Raw genomic sequence first — 11,737 nt, 5'->3', positions numbered from 1 at the left:
TCCCATAATAGGCACACCCCTGAAGGCATGCTGTTCAAAACACACCATTTTTGTGAGAAGTTAAGGTTGATGATGTATGACATTGCCCTTCATGGGTATGGTATGATAACTTAGAAACTGTTGTAAAAAAATAAAATGATGATACTCCATTAATTATTTCAATAAGTAAAGTGCTAATAAATCGAAGTTGCATGAACATTTTCATGATGGTCCTCGGGCCCTTATCTGCCTCTAGTAAGGCCAAAAAGGAAATACGATAAAAGATGCCAGTTTTCTTCAAAATAATCCTGAACTTTATATAAACTCTTTAAACTGTAGACCTAAGGACTTGTATAAATTGCAAAACTTTAGAAAAATGACAAAAGGAAGGTTTTTTAGCATGCTAACATAAAAAAAGCTGCAAGGTGGAAAATTCCAGCTGACTGATCCCGTTCAAACTGCCCCTGTGATTGCCTTAGTATTTTTCTTTTTCTCTTTCCTTAAATGAAGGCAACAAATGACTGCACTTTATGATACTTTATCCATATGAAAGTGTCTATTTGTATCTTATTTCACTGGATATATTCATAAATTCCAAGGGAATGATATCAGGAGAGGGGTTATTAGAATATCCACGGGGCTGATGATTGAGTAGAGATCCAGAAGTGTTAGGGAGATTGCCAAGGTGAAATATGTAGCTGGTGGAAAGGTCTGGACCATCACCTGATGAGAGAGGCTGACAAGATACTGGTGACAAGAAAGCAGGTGCTAGGAGACACAGGGAGAGGGCATTCACTTTGAGAGGGGCTGTGTGTCCATCCGGGGTGTGTGGTTGCAAGTCCTATAAATGGGCTCTAGTTTTGTTTTTAAAAATCACTGGAAGGATACTGAGTAGCCTGCAAAATTGAGTAAAGAGCTGGGTAACTTGGCCACACAAAGGACAAACCTTTGGCAGTCTAGGCAGGTAATCGCAAATTATCTCCAGCTACCTTCGGCTCTCTCTCCTTCTCTGCCTTCTCGCGGTGTTTATTGAGAACATACATCATTCCAGGTGCCGCTGTTGGTGCTGGGGACCAGACAAAGAACAATAAAGTGCCCTGCTTTCAGGGAGTATATGTGTCAGGTGGTGGCAAGTGCTAAGACAGAGACCCATCTTCACTACAGTAGGAATGGAGAGAGTTACAGGGTGTGGGAGGTGGCCCTTGGGTGAAGGGCGAGGGAAAGGCTCTCTGATAAGCTTTGAACAGAAAGCAGCAAGGGAGCAGCCATGTGAGTGAGTCTTGGGGAGAGGCGGCCCATGTCCAGACCTTCCGGCAGGGCGGATGCTGTTTTGTGTGAAGCATTGCAAGGCCAGTGCAGCTGGGACACAGGAAGCAAGGGGCTCACTGGAGACAGAAGAACCCTGTGGGGTCTTGGGAAAGGCAGATTCTGCAGAACCTCGAAGGCAAGGGAGGGGCTTTTTTTTTTGCTCTAAGTTAGATGGAAAGCCAAAGGAAGATTTGAGCAGATGAGTGACATGATCTGGGCTATATCTCTAAGTGGTATTCCTGCCTGCAGTGTGGATAACCCTTCTGGCACTATTTAAATAGTCTGGGTGAGAGAAGATGAGGGCTGCTGCTTCAGTGGTGGGGATGCAGATGGTGATCATCATTGGTGGGGATGCAGATGGTGATGGTGATTGGATTAGGGAGGACACTTTTTGAAGGAAATAAAAAGTTTCTGGAAACAAAAAGACAACTCAGTTGTAGCTCTTGCTGCCCACTCTTCCCCGAAACAATGCCACGCACAATTCCTATAATGCACAGACACCTTCCAGCCTGGTGCCTAGGGTGGGAAGTTTTTGCACAGCCATGCTCTGTCCTGTTTGTTGGCTGAAGGGCTGGACACCAAGAGTTGGGTCTTCTGCCCCTTTGAGCTCTGTGGGCAGAACTGGAACCCAGTGTGAGAGGGTTGGGGGAGGTGCTCTGACACCCTGTGTCTTTCTCCTTCAGGCAGATTGGGGGAGCTCGTGGGTGACGCTTTGTACTACTCCCTGTCCTCATTTGGGGCAAGGTTCTTTTTCTCATCTAGTCTAGAAGAAGCACAGCAAACACACTGTTACAGCTTCGGAGGGGTTTTGACAAGAGATCCTCCTGTGTTACAGCTTCTTTTTCCTCAGTGTAAGTCTATTTTATGAAAAAGGGCCTCATAGCTCTGGATGTCACTTACTTAAACAGAATAAAAATAGTTACAGTTTGTATAATTCAATCTACTTCCAAAGGGATAGGAACAAAATTATGTGGTGTTACTCAAGAGTCTCATGAATTTTCCGGGGGTTTTCATGACTGGGGAGAACTGGGAGATCGTAGACCAGTGAGCTGGATGTCGACAAAAGAAAAATGTACACACCCAGAGGAAGACGTGCTCACGAGGAGATAGTCACCAGTCAGACCATAGATTGGCTTAGAGTTCCTTTTTTCTACTGTGTTAGGTACTATTTTCACAAAGCATAGAGGAAACTTATGGTGTTGGACTTTGTAAGCGCGTGATGACTTATTCATTTGCTCACACGGTGCATCCAGGTCCTCCTCTGTGCCGGGCCCTGTGTAGGAGCTTGGTTTAGAGACCACACCATGCTGGGGGCTGCTCAGATGACACTTCTGGGGCATTTGCATGATGATTTATTTGAACATATTTGTCGTGTGAGTTTAAGTTATAAAATGCATAGACTTTGAGTAGCTTTGTGACAAAGTCAAAACCCAAGGTGGGCAAGTAACTATTTAATTTCCTCCGCATGCCTGGGCTTCTTGGCAGTGTCCCAAACCTCCAGCTGTGATCTCTGCTCAGACTTGGCTTGTTCTTTGACTCCGCCCCAGGCTGGCTGGAGGTCACAGCATTTCTGCTCTTCTGCTCCTCGCTTCCAGTCACTCCATTGACCACGAGAGCCTCCCGCCATGTCATACAAGTCCACTCCACTTTGTGTCTTCTTCTGAGCGATCCTCCTGCCTAGCTGCCAGGTAGGGGGTCACTGTGGGACACATGGGGCTCTTCTGCCTACTTCCACCTGAGCAATGCTGTGATTGGCTTATGTGGGTTTGGGCAATGGATGGAAAGGGCAGGTGAGGCTGACCTGTCAGGGTGAGGATGGAGAAAATGAGGACACAGAACTATGTCCCATGGACCATTGTCTTAGTCCAGGCTGCCATAACAAGGCACCATGTACTGGGTGGCTTAAACAAGGAAATGTATTTCTCATAGTTCTGGAGGATGGGAAGTCTGAAATCAAGGTGCTGATAGATTTGGTTCTTTGGGAGAGCTCTCTTCCTGGCTTATAGAGAGCTGCCTTGCTGCTGCCGTGTCCTCACCTGGTGGGGAGAGAAAGAGAGAGAGGGAGAGAGAGAGAGAGGGAGAGAGAAAGCTATCTTGTCTCTCTTCTTATAAAGACACTAATCCCCTTCATGAGGGCTCCAGCGTCACGACCTAATTATGTCCCAAAGACCCCACCTCCTTGTACCATCACTTTGGAGTTGTAGGTTTCAACATATGAATTTAGAGGGAACACAAACATTCGGCCCATAGCCACCACCAACCAACTCACTAGCAGAGCCACCCAGTACAAGCATTGCAAATCAGAGCCAGGGGTGATTTGGATGGATCTGATCAAGTGGTTGGATGCATCCCTGAGCAGGTGAGGAAGAGTGGGAGAGTGGCTCCTCTGTACCTGCCCTAAACCACTGAAAATTGTTGGAAGCCTAGCCCATCAGATGAGAGGTATACTTCTTGAAACTTCTTTTGGGGCTGATGTTAATCTTGATATTATTACTTAGTTCTTATGTGGCCATCTTGTTTTGGAGGAAGTTATGTGACCAACATCTAGGCAGTGAGTTTCAGGATGATGGCACACGGTGCAAGGAGGCCCCACTGCAGTTTGTGAAGGAGTTCAGACCCTCATTTCAGTCGGTATAAACCCAGATAGTTATTCACTATGGAATGAACTTGACATAATGTGTGCTGTCAGCTTTCCCAATTAAACTGTCCATCTGCCTTTGTTTTTGAATTAAACTTTGCCTGCGGTAGCACATGTACAGTGAATGTCCCTTTCTGGCCTCTTCTGTTTTCTTTGATTGATGGTGTTTTTAGTTCAGTATATGCATAATGAGTATGAGAAATAAAGAGATGTCTGCCGATGCTTAACGAGGGAGACTTTGAGAGTTATTTTGATGGTTCCCTGAACTCTGTAAGTTGTGTAAATCAAAACAATAAATAGGAAAAAAAGAAAAAAGAAAAAAGAAAGGAAAAGAAAAAAAAATAGCTGAGTGCCTGATGCTACAGAGACCCTGTACTGTATTAGGGGTTTCCTTCCATTTTCTCATGGAAATCTCCCCACAGCCCCATGAGCATGCATTTCCATCTGTGTTTACTAGAGAAGGGGATTGAATCAGATCAAAGAGCATCACACCCTCAGAAGTGTTGGTCTCTGTGAGTACAGGTGGTTGTGCATGTGTGTGTGTGTTCACATGTGTGTACAATGCACCCGTGGTGTGTCTAGGGGAGTGTATGGGCATATAGGTGTGCATGTATGTGCCCATGTGTAAGTGTGTGTGTCTGCATGTGTGCATATATACTGAGAAGATGATGGTGACAATGAACTTGTTGGCATTTTCCAATAAGTATATTTATCCCACCCTGTTAAAAGAAAAAAGAGAAAAATATTTGGTTGAACCCATATTGGGCTAAACCTTTAACTACATTTCAGCACTTAACAATGTCAGGACCCTGGTCAAAACCCAGAAAAGTTAAAAGTCAGTGTGTTTTTCACCCTGTTATCTCACCACCAACCAATCAGAAGAAAGCACACACCTTGCAGTCCTCACCCCAAATTTCACCTTTAAAAACTCTTCAATAAAAACCATCGGTTAGGTTGGGTTTTCTGAGCATAAGCCACCCATTCTCCTTGCTTGGCCCTGCAATAAACCTTTGTCTGCTATGAAGAAAAAACGTCAGTATGTTTGGAAGGAGACTGGAGACAGAACGTTTTCTTTAGTTAAGGAACGTCTGCCATAAAGGCCTGTCCTGGTTACCTAGTACAGGTATGAAGGGTTGCTGGGGGAGCTCCTTGGTCAGAGTCTGCTCATTTCCGCCCACTCGGGTCGGACCTGCCCTCCTCTGCTTGCATCGCCCTAGAGAGGCAGCCATCTCCCAAAGCAGGCTGGCGATAACCCCTTTATGCACTGTTGTATTGGGAGGTAGAGCGACTCACGGTAACATGTCACACAGAGCACACGTGGACACAGTCAGTGACCCTTCTACTTCTCTCTTGTCTTCCTTGAGGGTCTGTTTCTGCCAGGTCTCTAATGTTTGCCACCCAAGCCAACAAAACAAAGTCTCCTTGCTAATGTCCTGTCACTCTGGCCTCACCTTGCTCAGCCAGTGGTCACCACATCCATCCCTGCAAACTCAGGTCTTCCTTTCACGGAGACCCTGCATGACTGCGGCACCTCCCCTGTAAACTTCCTTCTGCATTAGTAAATTTCTCCATCACCTCCTTTCCTCCTTTTCAGGAGCTATGCCACCCGCCTCTGTGCCGTGGGGCCACCAGCACCCCCAGAGGGATGGACACGTGTGCAAGCAAGGCCAGTCCAGTCCCCCTTCCGGGAAGGTGACGGGTCAGAGGCGGAGGATGACGGGTCAACTTCTTTGTTGCCAGTGCCCTGGGTGCTCCCTTCGCTGCCTCTTCCAGGCGCCTTGACCTGGGAACATTGCTGCTCCAACCTTTCAGGTGTCTCCTGTCCTGCTGTTTCTATACAGGTATCCAGTATCCTTCAAGTTCCTTTTTTGCTTAAATAGCTAAGATGATTTGCGTTGTTAGAAACCAAAGAACATTAAGTGATGGAAACATCATGAGAATATTACTATAACATATGTTTTCCCAGATCTTTGCTTGTACCTATTAAATAAACTTTAATTTTCCCAACCGTCAAATAAATACCTGCTGTGAGAAGTACGGCCAGCAAGCTTCATGATGGATCCACGTTCCCAGTATAGTTCAGCATCTGCTCAAAACAAAGAGGGTGACTGGAAGACAAAGCAGTCTCTCTCTCACACACACACACACACACACACAGACACAGACACACACAATCCTACTGTCACACGGCACCTCCACCCAGGGAGGGCGTGGGAGGCCAGGGCAGCCCTCGCTGAAAACTCCTGTTGGAACTGTCAGGCCTGAAAAGGCAGGACCTGTTTCCATGCATCTCTGTTACCTACTTTGCATTGTTATATCCAACCTGCCACAACTTCTGACAGACCCAACCAGGGTTCTGTCCAGAACTTTATTTTTGTTCTTGCCCAGTGTCCAAGACTCAGCCTCATCTGGCCTCATGCTGGTTCATCTGCTTCGGCCCAGACAACGCAGCCCCACCTTACATATGGTGATCAGCTTATCGGGCCCCTCCCCAGAAGCTCCACAAAGTCAGGTGCATTTCATATTGGAATGGGTATAAAGGATCCTGAGTCCGCTGGCTTGCATATTATATTCTGTTCCTCAACTTTCTTCCCCACATGTCTTTGCAAAAGCCTAAGGGGCTCCTTAGAGCTGTTGTCACTCCAAGGAACTCACCTTGGAGTCAGGGGTCCCTTTCGGCCTCCTTCCCTAAGATGTGAGGAAACTGGTGACCAGAGGAGTGAGACGTCTGCTCAACATTGGCTGATAAGTTGGGGGCAGAGCCCAGATGAAAAATCAAGGTTTTTTTTTTTTTTTTCTACCATGTATTACACTTTTTATTAATTTAAAAATAATCTCTCAGCCTATAAAGATTGTCCATCTATATGGTTTTACAACCCAGTTCAGGATTGTGCAAAATCTTAGCATAACTGAGAAAAATTAATTTGATCTTTCAGGAGAGGGAAGCCAAGTGGGTGCTTTTACTGGTCCTCTTTGAGGTCACATCTAAGGATATTCTAGAAAGTAAAGAACAGAGGAAGAATGCAGTAGGAAATAGACAGATGGCATTTCGCACGTGATATGTGAAGCTGTGGGGATGAGACACGATATTTTCCAGTAAAATTGCCCCCAGGGAGGGACCTGGAGGAGATGGGGGTCAGCAGGTTGAGAGGTTTCTGGAAATGTTGAGAGTTGGGGGCAGCAAAGGACAGAAGGCTTGACAGGTGTCAGAGGCGGTATTCAGTCCTATGTAGCACAGAAATGTAATGTTTGATAGTGGTTCTCACCCCAGAATACCTGACTTTATAGACATGGGGGTGGGGTCCAATAATTTATGTTTCTAACTAGGTTCTGGGTCATGTTGGTGCTGCTGGTCTCACTTGAGAACCTACTGCTTTGTCACTTTCATCATTATATGTTCATCGTGATTCTTGCAATAGGTCTAATGTAAAAGTACTGTTTTGTTTTTACATAGTCCCAGAAACTCTGCAAGAATTCTGACAATATTCCATGAGATTATTTACTCAGAAATTTGCTACTAAAATGTACTGGGTATCATCAATAAATGGCAACCTTATTATTTTAATCATGATTATTATTTCTATATCCTATTGAATTTCAGAACTCAAAGAGATGCAAGAAAAAGACACACCAGTGTCAACTCACAGATACAAATTTGCTTGAAAACCTAATAAAAATGTAATTGGACTTGAGGTATAAAAAGAAGACATGCAAGAAGATAGAAGTTCAAAAATTTCAAAGTTCAAGTCTTCCTGACTTTTCCCGACCCGGTTTGTAGACGTGCCCTGCAGACATGGTGACTTTGCTTCTCTGACCACAAATCAGAGCACAGTGTGCAGAATGACGTAGGGTGTTTCAACCTGCTCTTCGGAAACAATCAGCAGTATTGGTTAAACCCGCTCCCTTCCTGGCAGCTGCCGGGAGCTCCCAGCCTATTTCCCTTCCCTTTGTGGTGTTGGAGGTCTGGGATCTTGTCTGAGAGCCCCTCATGGGCCTTCAGCTGTCTGCTCCCTTCCCCGTGGACCCAGCACCCCTCAGTGGAGGGAAGGAGCCTGGGGTAGAGGAGGGTCGTCTGCAGGGGTGCATGGGAAGGAAGAGGAGGGACCACCTCCCACCTGCCCGAAAGCAGAAACAGGATGAACACAGGGGTCTGGCTCCCGGGACCCAAAGAACCCTCAGCTCTTAGCTTTCTGAAGGGGCTCTTTCCTACCTCATCAGGAATAACAATGAATCCTGCATACCTGTGCAGATGGGAGAACCTCTGTGGGCAGTTTGGTGGCCCTGGAGCTGAGTCTCTTGCTACTGATTGGCTTTGGGTTACTCTCAATACACATTAGAATATCCTGAGATGCTTTAAACATCCTTGTCCTGGCCATGCCTTGTGTTCCAGTGCCAGAGATTTGGATTTGGTTGATCTGAGTGGGTGGGACGTGGACACTTAAAATAGAAAAAAAGAAACTTAATAGAGGATTCCAGTGTGTAGTGGGGAACTACTGCTGGTTCTTGAAACCTGGTCCCAGGACCATCAGGGCCAGCATCACCTGAGAAGTCGATAGAAATGTAGATTCTGCTCCTCCCCATAGACACGCTGAACCAGAAACTCTGGGGGCAGTGGCCAGCCAGCTGTGGTTTCAGACACCCCAGTTCATTCTGATGGGCACAGCTGAGGACCACGATGCTGATGTGGATGGATAAGAGGCCTCATGGAAACAGAACATCATGAAGCCCAAGGAGATGTTGGAACAATACACGGAACCTTTGAGTGGAAACAATAATACTTTTGACACTAACATTCCCTGTTTATCTCAAATAGCGTCTCTCTGCTGTATCCTTATTGTCAGTAGAGACAACGGCTCCACACGTTCAACACATGAGGTCATGTGAGCCTTCGTGGGGTTAAATAACTGGTACAAGGTCAGACAGCCAACTGGTCTTGGAGCTCCGATTCAAGTCCAGACTTGTGTGATCAGCTAAACTCTTTAACCTCTGCTGCGCTTGCCCTGTCCGCCACCCTAAGAGTGCAGCTCCTGGGAGAGGGGTCCTTGTCTTGCTCATGGTGAGCCCTTCCTGCTCCCCGGCACCCTGGCTTCTAGAGCTGCCCTGTCCAGTAGGGTAGCCGCTGGAAATGTGACCAGGCCAAACTGAGATGTGCTGTAAGGATAAAATACACACTGGGTTTAGACTTAGTATAAAATAAAGACCATTAATATTATATATATATATGTTTATATGTGTGTGTGTACATATATATATATGAAATGATAACATTTTGGACATGTTTGGCTAAAAATATGTTATTAGCTTGATCTGTGTCTTTTTACACTTTTGATGTTGCTACTGGAACGTCACATATGCGGTTCACATTGTACGGCTACTGGGTGGCACCCTTCTGGACAGGAGATGCTCAGAATAGGATTATTGGAGAATTGCTCGACTATATAACAGTCCATGTGCACAAGGTGAGTCCTTGAGAATCCGAGTCACGAGACTGCACATTGGTGCAGCTGAGGGAGACGTCGGCAGGTGAGAAGGAGGGAGGGCAGCTATGGAGAGAGTGTGATATGGTCGTGGGAAGGGGAGGTGGCGCCTCGGACTTGGCCCTGCTGCCTTGCTAAGTGACCCAGGGAGTCACAAGGAGCCGGGCAATGAGATATGGGGAGGGATGGAGCGATGGAGGCCTGCTTCCTACCTGCCTCTCACGCGGACGGATGCCAGTTCCTGCAAGGTCACGGGCACCCAGGGGCTCTCTTCCAACCCTCCCTCCCCCAGTTCACGGCCGTGCAGCCCCTTAGGCTCCATGCTACATCGCGATGGTTCTAGCTTCCCCTGCTGAATGCGGTGAAGTCCTGATTTAGAAAGCAAGCTCCCTGGCAGTGTTAGGCAATTGGGTACCACACGTGAATCCAACTTAATCAACTCTCCTATGAGGCCCTGTGATAAGAATCTCGCCTGCCCTCTAGCCAGCTGTATTTCTGGGAAGTTGGTGTTAGCTGACACCCTTAGGAGCAGGAGTTTTCAGAAACTTCACAGATGGCTCTGAGTTCTCTAAAACCCTGAGGAACCTTGGGGCTTTCTGTCAAATAAATATAAAAAAATATGTTTCTGCATGGCCAGGCAGCTTAGAAAAATGTTTGTCAGCCCTTCAACATGTCAGCAGCCATCCCCCTGCTTCCCAGTGTCTAAGGAACAATATGTCAGAGGCTTTCTGCCTCAGAGCTGGAGATGGGAACCACTCAGGGCTGGATGTTTGTTTTTTGTATATTTCTTTACTTCAATCTCCTTTCTTGCGCCAAGAGCACAGGCTTGTATCAAGTTGCCGGACTAACAGTTCTCTTTGGAGGCAGGGAGGCCTTAGTGGGATGTGAGCAGAGACCCTAGGACACAGAATGTCCAGATTGAAGCATTTGGACAGTTGCTTGGGGTGCCAGTGAGGGAAGGGGACCAAGATGGTGGACTGTCCCCCATCACATGCCAGCCTTGGGACAGGGCCCGTACTCTGATCATCGTCTCGAATCTCAGAGAGCCCGTAGGGTAAGTGTTATTTTCTCTGTCCTACAAACAGGAGACCACAGTTTCCTGTCCTTACATGACTCACCAGGACCACACATTGGCACAAAAGTCTGCTGAGCCCACAGCTGAGGTCACTGCAGGATGTGTGCTGGGCCCTGGGAAACGGGAAGAGAAGGTGAGTCCTGTCCTAAATGCCAACCCCTGTGCCCGGCAGATGGCCCACCTGCAGGAGGCACCTGCAGCGGATGCTGCAGGGCTGTGGGACCAGTGTGGACCAGACAGGGCAGGACAGGACACAGAGCAAATGTGTATTTTAGATCCCGAACTCCACAAACCAACACTCCTGAGGCCCAGTATGGCCCTCAGAGCTCCAGACGGAAAAAAAACAGCTAAGAATGCAGTAAACTTACATTTATCTTGGGATCTAAGAGCATGATCTGTTCTACAAAATAAGTTAGAAAAGGACAGAAATCCCCAGATACCTCATGTTACTCTGGGCCAACAGTCCATGAGGACGACCAGGCTAAGATAACTTCGGCAATACCTGCTTCAGCAAAATGCCACATTGGGCTGTTTCAGGCTGCTTCCCCTGTCTCAGTTCTCCCAGAAATCTTTCCAGCTCAGAGCAGGAAGGGCAGGGTTTGAGTATCAGAGGACAATGACCCTGACCCTAACCCCAATCCTAGCTCTGGCAGGGGGAAGTGAGATGCAGCATAAATTAAGACCAGTGAGAGCTGATTATTCAGGCTAAAAGTGACTGGAGATGGAACTGTGGCACTTTTTTCTTTGCTAAATAAAGTTAATGTATGTATTTTTTACTTGCTCTGTGGTTAATAGAGCAAACTACTTTTTCTATAACCTTTGCTCTACTTCCAGTAACCACTCACCACTGAAAAATTTCTTAATGTGCTAACACATTAAAATACATCTCTACCCAACCCCGAGGGCAGACCGTGACAGTGCTGTTTTCCAGAAATGCCAACGGCAATATTTCTGGTTCCACAGGCTCTTCTAGAGCCTTGCCCCTCCCCACCAGGATGTCAGGGAGGGCTGCTCTGTCCCACACCCCGGTGCCCCCCCAGCAGGGTCCACACAGGCCTCACACGCCCCTGCCCTGATCCAGACCCAGTCACGGAGCAGTCTTTGGAAATGCATTGGTCTGCTCTGGCTGCCATAACAAAACCACAGGCTGGGCAACTTACACATCACAGAGTTACTTACTCTCCTGGAGGCCAGAAGTCTGAGATCGCGGTAGGCAGGCCACTCTCCCCCTGAAGGCGCTAGGGAAGAATCAGCTGCTGG

General features: G+C 47.1%; 1 long non-coding RNA gene across 1 annotated transcript; it reads left to right on the top strand.

The window, feature by feature from the left end:
* Positions 1-2,832: 2,832 nt before the first annotated feature.
* Positions 2,833-9,121, top strand: LOC132371628 (uncharacterized). The gene is made up of 3 exons (XR_009504900.1): positions 2,833-2,975; positions 5,520-5,766; positions 7,527-9,121. It is a non-coding gene; the product is annotated as an uncharacterized LOC132371628 (long non-coding RNA).
* The last annotated feature ends 2,616 nt before the right edge of the window (positions 9,122-11,737 follow it).

The sequence above is a fragment of the Balaenoptera ricei genome, chromosome 9 (genome assembly GCF_028023285.1).
Source record: "Balaenoptera ricei isolate mBalRic1 chromosome 9, mBalRic1.hap2, whole genome shotgun sequence".
Taxonomy (NCBI): Eukaryota; Metazoa; Chordata; class Mammalia; order Artiodactyla; family Balaenopteridae; genus Balaenoptera; species Balaenoptera ricei.
This window is presented reverse-complemented; position numbering and strand designations above follow the sequence as displayed.